Source organism: Symphalangus syndactylus, chromosome 8 (assembly GCF_028878055.3).
Source record: "Symphalangus syndactylus isolate Jambi chromosome 8, NHGRI_mSymSyn1-v2.1_pri, whole genome shotgun sequence".
NCBI lineage: Eukaryota > Metazoa > Chordata > Mammalia > Primates > Hylobatidae > Symphalangus > Symphalangus syndactylus.
In genome coordinates this window covers 145,107,892-145,117,777 of record NC_072430.2, presented here as the reverse complement: position 1 = coordinate 145,117,777, position 9,886 = coordinate 145,107,892, and the positions used below count along the sequence as shown (strand labels likewise).

The 9,886-nt window shown below is 52.6% G+C and overlaps 1 long non-coding RNA gene across 1 annotated transcript; it reads left to right on the top strand.

Annotated features, from left to right (window-relative positions):
• Positions 1-2,851: 2,851 nt before the first annotated feature.
• On the top strand, positions 2,852-8,666 carry LOC129487289 (uncharacterized). Its single transcript, XR_008659281.1, has 3 exons — positions 2,852-3,039; positions 5,482-5,665; positions 8,195-8,666. It is a non-coding gene; the product is annotated as an uncharacterized lncRNA (long non-coding RNA).
• The last annotated feature ends 1,220 nt before the right edge of the window (positions 8,667-9,886 follow it).

Below are 9,886 nucleotides of genomic sequence, written 5' to 3'. Positions count from 1 at the left end.
AGCAGCAACACCAAGGCGCTCAGTGCACGGCGCCTGGAAACCAGCCAGAACCAGTCGCTGCTGGGTGGTCCCTGGTCAGAATTGCAGAAATCAGCCTCTTGGCCAATCAAACTTAGGGCTGGTGGCACAGAAGAGTGGGGCTGTGTGTCAGCGTCTGGAGGGGTTGAGCTGCACCTGAGTGAGTGTGTGGCTTTCCTAGAGGCCAGTGCTGGTTTAGCTGCTAGAGAAAAAGAACCCTCCTGGCCAGCAGCCCCTGGTTTCTGCTTTTCCGTGTCCTGTGCGTGACTCCACCCCTGCCAGGCAGGGCCTCAGGTCTCGTTGATCATTTGCTGTCTTATCGCCACAAGGAACCTGTTTTCTCAGTTGCCTCTTTACGGTCACCTTCGTGCTGGTGAATGTGGTGTCCCAATCACAGACGGAGGGGCTGTCACATGGCGGGTCCCACCTCCCACTCTGTCATGGCGGGATTTTTGTCATGTTTTTCAAATTTCTCTGGAATCCCCTTGGCCAAGAGGGGTCTGTTGAGCTTGTTGGTGTGGGAGCTTAGGATTTCGTTTCTAGTTTTCATATGGCAGGTGAGTGAAAACGTTATAAGGGACTATCCAAACCTTTCCCGAAGTGGTTGTAGTATTTTAACTCTCACCAGTCGTGTGTGACAGTTTTGGTGTCTTTAAAAGTCGGTGGTGTCGAGATTTAACAACTATCTCTTCTGCTGATTGTGCGGTTCTATCTCTTCGTGGCTTAAACTTGCATTTCCCTCATGACAAAAATGTGTTAAACAATTAGTCATGAACCGTCTGTCCGTTCCAATCTCTTCTGTTCATTTTTAAAGTTGGGCTGTGTATCTTTTTATTGATTTGTGGTAATTCTTTCTATATTCTGGATACAAGATTTTTGTGTGGGATTTGTTTTGCAGTATCTCCCCAGACTTCCTGGTCACTTTCTTTGTAGTGTCTTTTGATAACTAGAGTATTTTCCTTCGGATAAGGCCAAACTGATTATTTTTAAGTGTACATCTCACTGCTTTTTCCTCCCTGCTCAGGAAGTGTTTGTGCGTTCCCAGGTCACAGCAATATTCCCCCGTGTTTGCTCCCAGAAGTTTCATGATGTCCCTTTGAAGTGAAATCAGTGGCACCCATCCAGATAGCCGGGCTTCTCTCACAATGTAAGGGTGCGGTTTTGTGTGTTTCCACCTGGATGTCCAATTGCTCCAGACGCCACACCCAGCCCCTGGCTCCACCTTCTGGGTACAACATGGCTCTGCTGCCAGGGTTCCACCCCAGGCCCTGCCTCCCCTTAGCGATGGGCAGTCAGAGTAGAAACCCCCACTCCCGTTTTGGGAAAGTCCCCAAATGTCTCTCCTGGACAGTGTTTCCCTCTGAGAAATGCAATAAAGCCCACGGAGGTGAGGCTGGCTGTGACGCTGCCCCTGCTGCCCAGACTGTGGGGCCGGGGTGGGGGGGCCACACGGGTCTGGAGTGTAGCCGCTGGAGCCAGCTGGACAGAGGCCTGACTGTGGGAGGCAACTGGCCATCCCTGGCACTGGGAGGGCAACAGACAGGGGTGGTGGGGGTGGTGGGGTGCACAAGGCCATGCTTTGGGGACCACAGCCCGTCTCCCAGCCCCTGGGACGCTGCCCCCACTACCTGAGTTGCCCTCCTGGCCCTGGGCATGGGGCCAGGACTGGAGGCAGAAAGCAAGGGGTGGGCTCTGTGTGCAGGCCTCTCTCAGCCATCGCAGCCTGCCCAGAACCCCCTCCGCCTGGGCCAAGAGCCCGCCTGGCCTATGTCACAACCTGGAGGCCCCCTACACAGCCGCCCAGCCCAGGGCGCCCCAGCCCACAGCTCCGGAAGGGAGCAGCCAGAACCACCCCTCTTCCCCCAGAATCCCTGCCTGGAGCCCCCACAGCCCCCTCCTACGGGCTCCGCAGAAGGACTGACCTTCCTGAGCCCCTGGTGTCTGCCTGAGTAGAAGGTCAGAGCGCCCATGTCCTGAAGGGTGTTAGGGCCCAGGGCCAACCTGAGACCCAGTTACCATCAAACAGGGCACCGTCAGGGCTCCCTCGGTGGTCCTGAGTCAGAGTCCAGCCTCCCTGCCATGGCCAGGTCGTGTGCAAGCCCCCGGAACTTGCCCTGCAGGGGACCCTGGCCAGCCCTGAGCTGGCCTCTGAGGGCCCCATGGGAGCCACTCACGTCATCTGACCCTGTGAGAACAGCCAGGGGTGGTCAGGATGAGGCTGTGCAATCTCATGTCCCCAGAGCCCAGCCACGGCCCAGTCAGCAGGGGCAGCGGGAGCTTCTCCCATCCTGGGCAGAGGGAAGGTGGGGCAGTTCACAGGGACCCAAAGCCAAGGCCAAGCGCTTGTAAGGATTTGGGATGGTGGCCCGGCTGGTGGGGGCACCTTCTGAGCTCCTCCCTACGGGACCTGCAGCCTTTTCTTCCCGGGGACACAGCTCCCAGGCGCAGCATTCGTGCTGGACTAGAGATCCTGAACCTGTCCCACAACTGGCCATGGCCCCATTTTTAGGAAAACAAAATAAACCCGTAGTGAAGGGCATCGTGAGATCTGCACAGCGCAGCCCTGGTCTTTCGGGGAGGCTCCCGGTGCGAGGGATTCGAGGGCTGGAGAAAGTGCACGTGGTCATGGCGTCCAGGGTCCTGGGCCAGGCAGGGGTCTTAGCCGGTGCCCCAGACCCCTCACGCCTGCTGATGCTGACAGCCGGGGACCCCAGGGACACACTTGCAGGGACACAGCGAAGACTCCACAGTGAGGGAGGCAGGCGTGCGGGGAAGGCTGGGTGGTTCCAGGAGGGGTCTCCCGCTTCAGAACCCAGCTCTGGGCTCCTAATTCTGACAGGTCCTGTGAACAGACGCTCTCAGGAAGATTTCAAAGCTAGATGCCAATTCCGATTTCCTTTCCACCCTGAAGCCTGAAAGCTCAGCACGCCACGGAGCAAACTGACACCTGAAGGGCCAGGGGTGACACTGCTCCCGGTTCAGAGGACACAGTGGCTTCCTGGCCGCCTGCAGGGCATCCAGGTGGGTGGGGAGGACCAGGACTCTCTCTGCCTCCCATTGTGGGAGGCTCTCTACGTGAGACATCTCTCAGGGGTCGCTATTCCAGGTCAGACCCACACAGGGAGCCGGCTCCAGCCAGGGGCCCAGAACACCAGGTCCCCCTTCCCCTCCCTCCGGAAGCCTGGTTCCAAAGGCCACAGAGAGGGGTCAGAGGGCAGAGTCTGAGCGACGGGGGGTCCAGGCCCACACAGGCAGAAAAATAACCCGGGAGGGGGCAGCAGGGACTTTATGGCCAGGAGCAAACAGGAGGCACCAACACAGGTGATGGCAGCCCCCAGGACCCTGGGCTTTAGGAGTAGGGCTTTTTGTCTGGCGTCCGGCCCGGGTCAGGAAAGGAGGGACCATCATGTGCTTCTGAGTTGGCCTGAGTCCAGCTGGCACCTGTCAGCCTGCCCTCTGCTACAGAGGCACCATGAGAAGATGGGCAGGAAAGGCAGCTCTGGGCAGCGGAATGCCAGGTGGAGGCTCAGACCCCAGCCCAGCTCCCTGTCCCTCAGCCTCCCTGAACTACAGAGGGCTCAGCGATGCCCTCACTGCTGGTGACCCTGAGCACTGGGCTGCATTGGTCCCCAGTGGCAGTGGGACCTGTTCTCCATGGGGTGCTCAGGAAATGGACACCTGAGGCCACCTCAGTGTGTCTCTGGGGCAGGAGAGCTTGCATCGGCAGCATTGAGACAGGCTCACTGGGGGATGTCCCAGGGAAGGAAGGACCCCCCAAGCCCCCAGGGGTAAGTGTTTCTCCTTTGAATGTGTGTCCAGAGTCATGGGCAGCAGTGATGTGCACCTGTTTAACCGCAAGTTCTCAACAAATTCCGTGTCTATACAGTAGGCCTCCCTTATCCGCAGTTTCGATTTTTGTGGTTTCAACGACTGAGGTCAACTTCAGTCCAAAAATATTTAGAGAAAAACTCCAGAAGTAATCAATTCATATGTTTTAAATTGCAAGCCATCCTGAGTAGCTTGATGAAATCTGTGCATCTCTCTCCACCCCACCTGGGTTTGCACCCTCCCTTTGTCCGGCATATTCGTGCTGCAGACACTCCCCGCACCCGAGTCACTTAGGAGCCCTCTCAGTTGTCACACCCACCGTCGAGCTGTCGCAGTGCTTGTGTTCAAGGAACCCTTCTTTTACTTAATAATGGCCCCAAAGCACGAGAGTAGTGATGCTGGCAATTCAGATACACCAAAGAAAAGCTATAAATGCTTCCTTCAAGTGAAAATGTGAAAGCTCTCAATAAGGAGAGGAAAGTAATCCTATGCTGAGATAAAGATTAAAGTAAGAATGAAACTTCTATCTGGGAAGCTGTGAACACTATATTATTATTATAATGGTTCTGTTTTATTATTATTGTTGTTAATCTCCTACTGTATCCAATTTATAAATTAAAATTGATCATAGGTATGTATGTATAGGAAAAAACATAGTGTCTACAGGGTTCGGTACTGTCCGCAGTTTCAGGCATCCACTGTGGGTCTCAGAAGATGTCCCGTGCAGGTAACTGGGGGCTCTTTAGTGTCTACAGGGTTCGGTTCCGTCTGCAGTTTCAGGCATCCACTGTGGGTCTCGGAGCGCGCCCCCTGCAGGTCGGCGGGGGCTCCTGCATTGATAGGTTGTGCCATAGTCAACCTTCCATTTCCCTGGGTTCCCCGTCCTTGGAGTCAACCAGCCTCCGAGACAAAATATTCAGGAAAAAAAGCTAACAATACAACAATAAATAATAGAAGTAAAAAACAACATAGTGTACCAACCACGTATGTAGCATTTACATTGTATCGGGCAGGATAAGTAATCCAGGGCGATTTAAAGCACAGAGGGCGTGCTTAGGTTATATGCAGATGCAACACCATTTCATAGGAGGGACTTGAGCATCTCTGGGTTTTGGTGTCCTCAGGGGGTCCTGGAACAAGTGTCCTGTGGATCTGAGGGATGACTATAAACAGCGTGTAGCACACAAGTTACAGAAAATAACAATACGTGCAACACCCTTACGCTAAATTCCACGTGGCCACCGACTCTCTCAGGATGCTTCAGTTGGTGTTGGCCAAACTCTTGTGCCCTCGGCCAACCTGTGGTTTCGAGTGACCCATGTCCTGACAAAATCAGATGGCCACTGGGAAACTCAGTCACAGGCTGCCTGAGAGAGGTGTCGCTGGCTTCACTGGGAAACTCAGTCACAGGCTGCCTCAGGAGAGGTGTCGCTGGCTTCACTGGCCAGTGTAGTCTCTGGTTGCCATTTTCTTTGACATTAACCGTGTGTGTCAGGACAGCACTCACTCGCCAATGATGTTGTCACCTGAGCAATTCCTCTTTCAAATACGGGAAGGATATTTCCTCCATGTTTTGTGCCACTGACCATGAAAAGGCTACAGACCTGGCGTGTGTTCACCTTCATTCTGTTTTAGGACACAGCGTCCATCCCCTCCTGAAGTCACAATCCACACAGAGACAATCTGCGGAGCAGGAGGTCACGCCCTGGTCTGCAGCACCTGTGGGTTTCCAGCTGCCCCGGGGCCTCACTGTGCCACCGGAGTGGAGAGAGGTGGGCAGTGCCGCCCACAGCATTTCCACCATACGGAGGCAACAGACGTAAGCGACCCCCAAAAATAGTTATAAAAAATCACTAGGAAGTCTTGAGTTTAGGTAATTTTTACCTTAATATGATTTATTTAAGTGCAGATTTCTGTAATTTGTTCATAGTGGCTGTGTTGAATGACAGGCCTTCCACATCCTTGAACGTTTAGCAGAGGACCCCTTGAGTGGGTGGGACAGGGAAGACCCTCTGCTTCCTAGAGAGGGCGAGGAGCGGATTTACTGTCTTTCATTCACCCTTGCACAGGGGTTTGCTCCTGGGGCGCCTACAGGGGAGCAGCTGTGGAGTGGAGCTGCCCCACGCTGGGCCACTGTGGCCACCCACATGCAGGCCCAGGTCAGTTAGATGCTCCAGCACCCCAGGGAAAGCTCTTGGGCTCACTTTTGGGCCACAGCTGTGAACGGGATAAGCTGTTCTGGAGGCCAGAGTAGGGTGGAAGCAGCCACGAGCATGGCACCCATGAGGGGCGACGCTCAGGACAGTGGCCCCAGACCCTGGGGTCTGCCTTCAGCATGTGGGAGGCCCCTCCACTGTCAACCCGGTTGGAGCCATGCAGGACGTGGGGCTCCGTACCTTCCTGAGTGCCCACCTGAACTTGGAGTGGGTTGGATGGTAGCGTCAGTGCTCCTCTGTCCAGGTGCAGGGTTCTGCCCGGTCCCACTGTGTCTCTGGGCAGGGTCATCAGGGCCACTCTGTGCCCTGGAGTTCAGAACCTTCTGAGGCTGGCCTGTCCCTCCTCATGGTCCAGCCCTCGCCCTGACCTGTTTTCCCGGCCTGAAGAGACAGACCTTCCTGTCCTCATGTCCACTCTCTGTCTGCAGTTGCTTGGAGAAGGTAGGCTCCATCCTCATGTGAACAGCAGACAGTGCGTGAGGGGAGAGCCCTGGGGACCCCACCGTGCTCTGCCCAGCCTCCCCACCAAACACTCCTTGTTCCGCCTCTGGTTCTGCTGGGCTGGAGCTCCCTGGATGGGAGTCTGGCCTGGGACTGGCCCTAGACAGCTTCAGGATAGAAGGTCTTCCGCCCTGGGGGCTGCAAGGGTCTCCGAAGGCAACCTCCAGGCTGGCAGGGTAGTGGGTGCTGGGGACAGACCTGGGGAAGTGGCTAGGGCTGGAGGTGAGCCAGTGGTGGGGGCCAGGAAGCAAGGTCAGGCTCGGGCTGGAGACGCAGGTGGCAGCTGCTTCACCAAGGCAGGATGCTGTGGGGGAAGAGGGTGATCATTATTCCTGAAGAAACAACCACTAGATTTAGAAAATCTCCACCGGGAGGGAAGCCCTAAGCTCTGTACTTTGTATAAATAAACGGTGTTTGTGAAATCCAAGATATTATATAACATCTTCTACGCAGGAATAATTCCTGCATTTTATGGTGAGGGGTTCAGTGACTTTTAAGAGGTCACACAGCGGTCACCAGCAGCAGGACCTGGGCTGAGGGGACCTGGACCCCCTCAGTGCCTGGGCCAGACTCCCCTATCTGAGTGTGGGCTGCTCAGAGCCCTGAGCTGAGCTGAAGGGGTGGCCTGCCCCTCCGCACCTGTGGGTATTTCTAGTTGGGTGGGACGAGAGACTGAGAAAAGAAAGAAGACACACAAAGTATAGAGAAACAACAGTGGGCCCAGGGGACCGGCCCTCAGCACACCAAGGACCCGCACTGGCACCGGCCCCTGAGTTCCCTCAGTTTTTATTGATTATTATTTTCATTATTTCAGCAAAAAAGAATGTAGTAGGAGGGCAGGGTGATAATAAGGAGAAGGTCAGCAAAACACATGTGAGCAAAAGAATCTATGTCATAATGAAGTTCAAGGGAAGGTACCATGCCTGGATGTGCATGTAGGCTAGATTTATGTTTCTCTCCACCCAAACATCTCAGCGGAGTAAAGAATAACAAGGCAGCATTGCTGCAGGTATGTCTCGCCTCCCACCATAAGGCGGTTTTTCTCCTATCTCAGAACTGAACAAATGTACAATCGGGTTTTATACCGAGACATTCAGTTCCCAGGGGCAGGCAGGAGACAGTGGCCTTCCTCCATCTCAACTGCAAGAGGCTTTCCTCTTTTACTAATCCACCTCAGCACAGACTCTTCACGGGTGTCAGGCTGGGGGACGGTCAGGTCTTTCTCATCCCACGAGGCCATATTTCAGACTATCACACAGGGAGAAACCTTGGACAACACCCCGCTTTCCAGGGCAGAGGTCCCTGCGGCTTTCCACAGTGCATTGTGCCCCTGGTTTATTGAGACTAGAGAATGGCGGTGACTTTTACCAAGTATACTGCCTATAAACATTTTGTTAACAAGGCACGTCCTGCACAGCCCTAGATCCCTTAAACCTTGATTTCATACAACACATGTTTTTGTGAGCTCCAGGTTGGGTCGAAGTGGCCGAGGCGAAGCTACAAGTTAACAACATCTCAGCAAAGCAATTGTTTAAAGTACAAGTCTTTTTCAAAATGGAGTCTCTTATGTCTTTCCTTTCTATGTAGACACAGTAACAGTCTGATCTCTCTTTCTTTTCCCTACATGCCAGAGGGAAGTTTAAGCATGGAGACAGTCACGCAACACTGCCATCTTTTACCCAAATAAATAGTCATCACTTTACAGTCTTGTGCCAAAGCATTATCCATTAGCCAGACCACCTGAGAAAGGCAAAAGACTGCCAACATCTGGAAACCTTGCAGCCTTTCAAGGGCGCCTATCTGCTTATAAAACAACGACGTGTCCATTATAGCTTTAGGTCTGCACTCTGTGTCTAGCTCCTAAAACTAGAGTCTGCCAGGTTCCACGCTGATGATGCTCATCTTCCTGGGTACAGAACAAAGACAAGATAAGGTCAACCATTCTTCTGCCACCTGCCTTCCTACAAGCCTTCCCCCTGTAAGGAAATGTGTAAATTCTAAACCTCATGAAAACCTGTTTGGATAACATCGGACATAGACATGTCTATGACTTGTGTTTTTCCCCAACACACCCTCAAGCTCTGGCTTAATAAAACTTGATCGATTGAGACTCCTGTGTCTGTCACTAATTTTGATTAACAAGTAACACAGTAGCTGTGGGTGGCCACAGATTGTAAACCAAAAAGCATCTGAGACGAGTCTCAATCAGTTTGGAAGGTTATTTTGCCAAGGTTCAAGAGCATGGTCTGTGACACAGCCCCTGGAAGTCCTGAGAACATGTGCCCAGGCGGTTGGGTCACAGCTTGATTTTGTACATTTTAGGAGGGCAGAAGTTACAGGCAGATATCAGCCAATACATGCGAGGTATACACTGCTTCGGTCTGGAAAGGTAGGACATCTGGGGTGGGGTGAGAGGGCTTCCAGGTCATAGGTAGATTCAAAGAGTTGCTGCCTGGCAATTGGTTGAAAAAGTTAAGTTTTGTCTACAGAGTTGAAATCAACAGGAAGAAATGCTTTGAGTTAACATAAGTCGGGGGTTGTGGAAGCCAAGGTTCTCGTTTTGCAGATGAAGCATCCAGGTAGCAGGCTTCAGAGACAACAGATGGTAAATGTCTTCCTATCACCCCTTAAAAGGTGCTAGACTCTCCTGAAGAGATTTAGTAAGAGAAGGAGATTCTCTGCAGAATGTAATTTTCCCCACAAGAGACAGCTTTGCAGCCGCTTCAAAATACACCAAAGAAGTATATTTGGGGTAAAATGTGTTGATTTCCTTCAGGGCCTGCTATTTGTCACACGATGCTCTACTAGAGCCTGTTCCAGGGCTCTCTCCTGGCTCCTAGTGTTCCTGGCCATCCTTGGTGTTCCTGGTCCCGTACACACATCACTCGAGACTCTGCCTCCATCTTCGCATGACCGTCTTCCCTGTGCATCTGTGTTTCTGAGTCTCGTCTCCTCTTCGTATAAGGACGCCAGTCATTTGGGATTAGGGCCCACCATAATGACCTCATCTGAACTTGACTATATCTAAAATGACTGTTTTCAAATAAGTTCACCTTCACAGGGACCAGGGTTTAGGACTTTAAGTATCGTTTTGGGGGAACATAATTCAGCCCAGCATTTGCAGTGTATAATATTGTTCAACATTATTGGATTCCATTTTCTAATAGTTGGTTGAGAATTTTTATATCAATGCTCATGAGAGACACTGGTCTGTAGTTTTCCTTTTTGATAACGTCTTTATCTGGTTTTGGTATTAGGTTGATGGTAGCCACAGAGAATGAGTTAGGAGCTGAGCCCTCTGCTCCTGTTTTCTGGAAGAGATT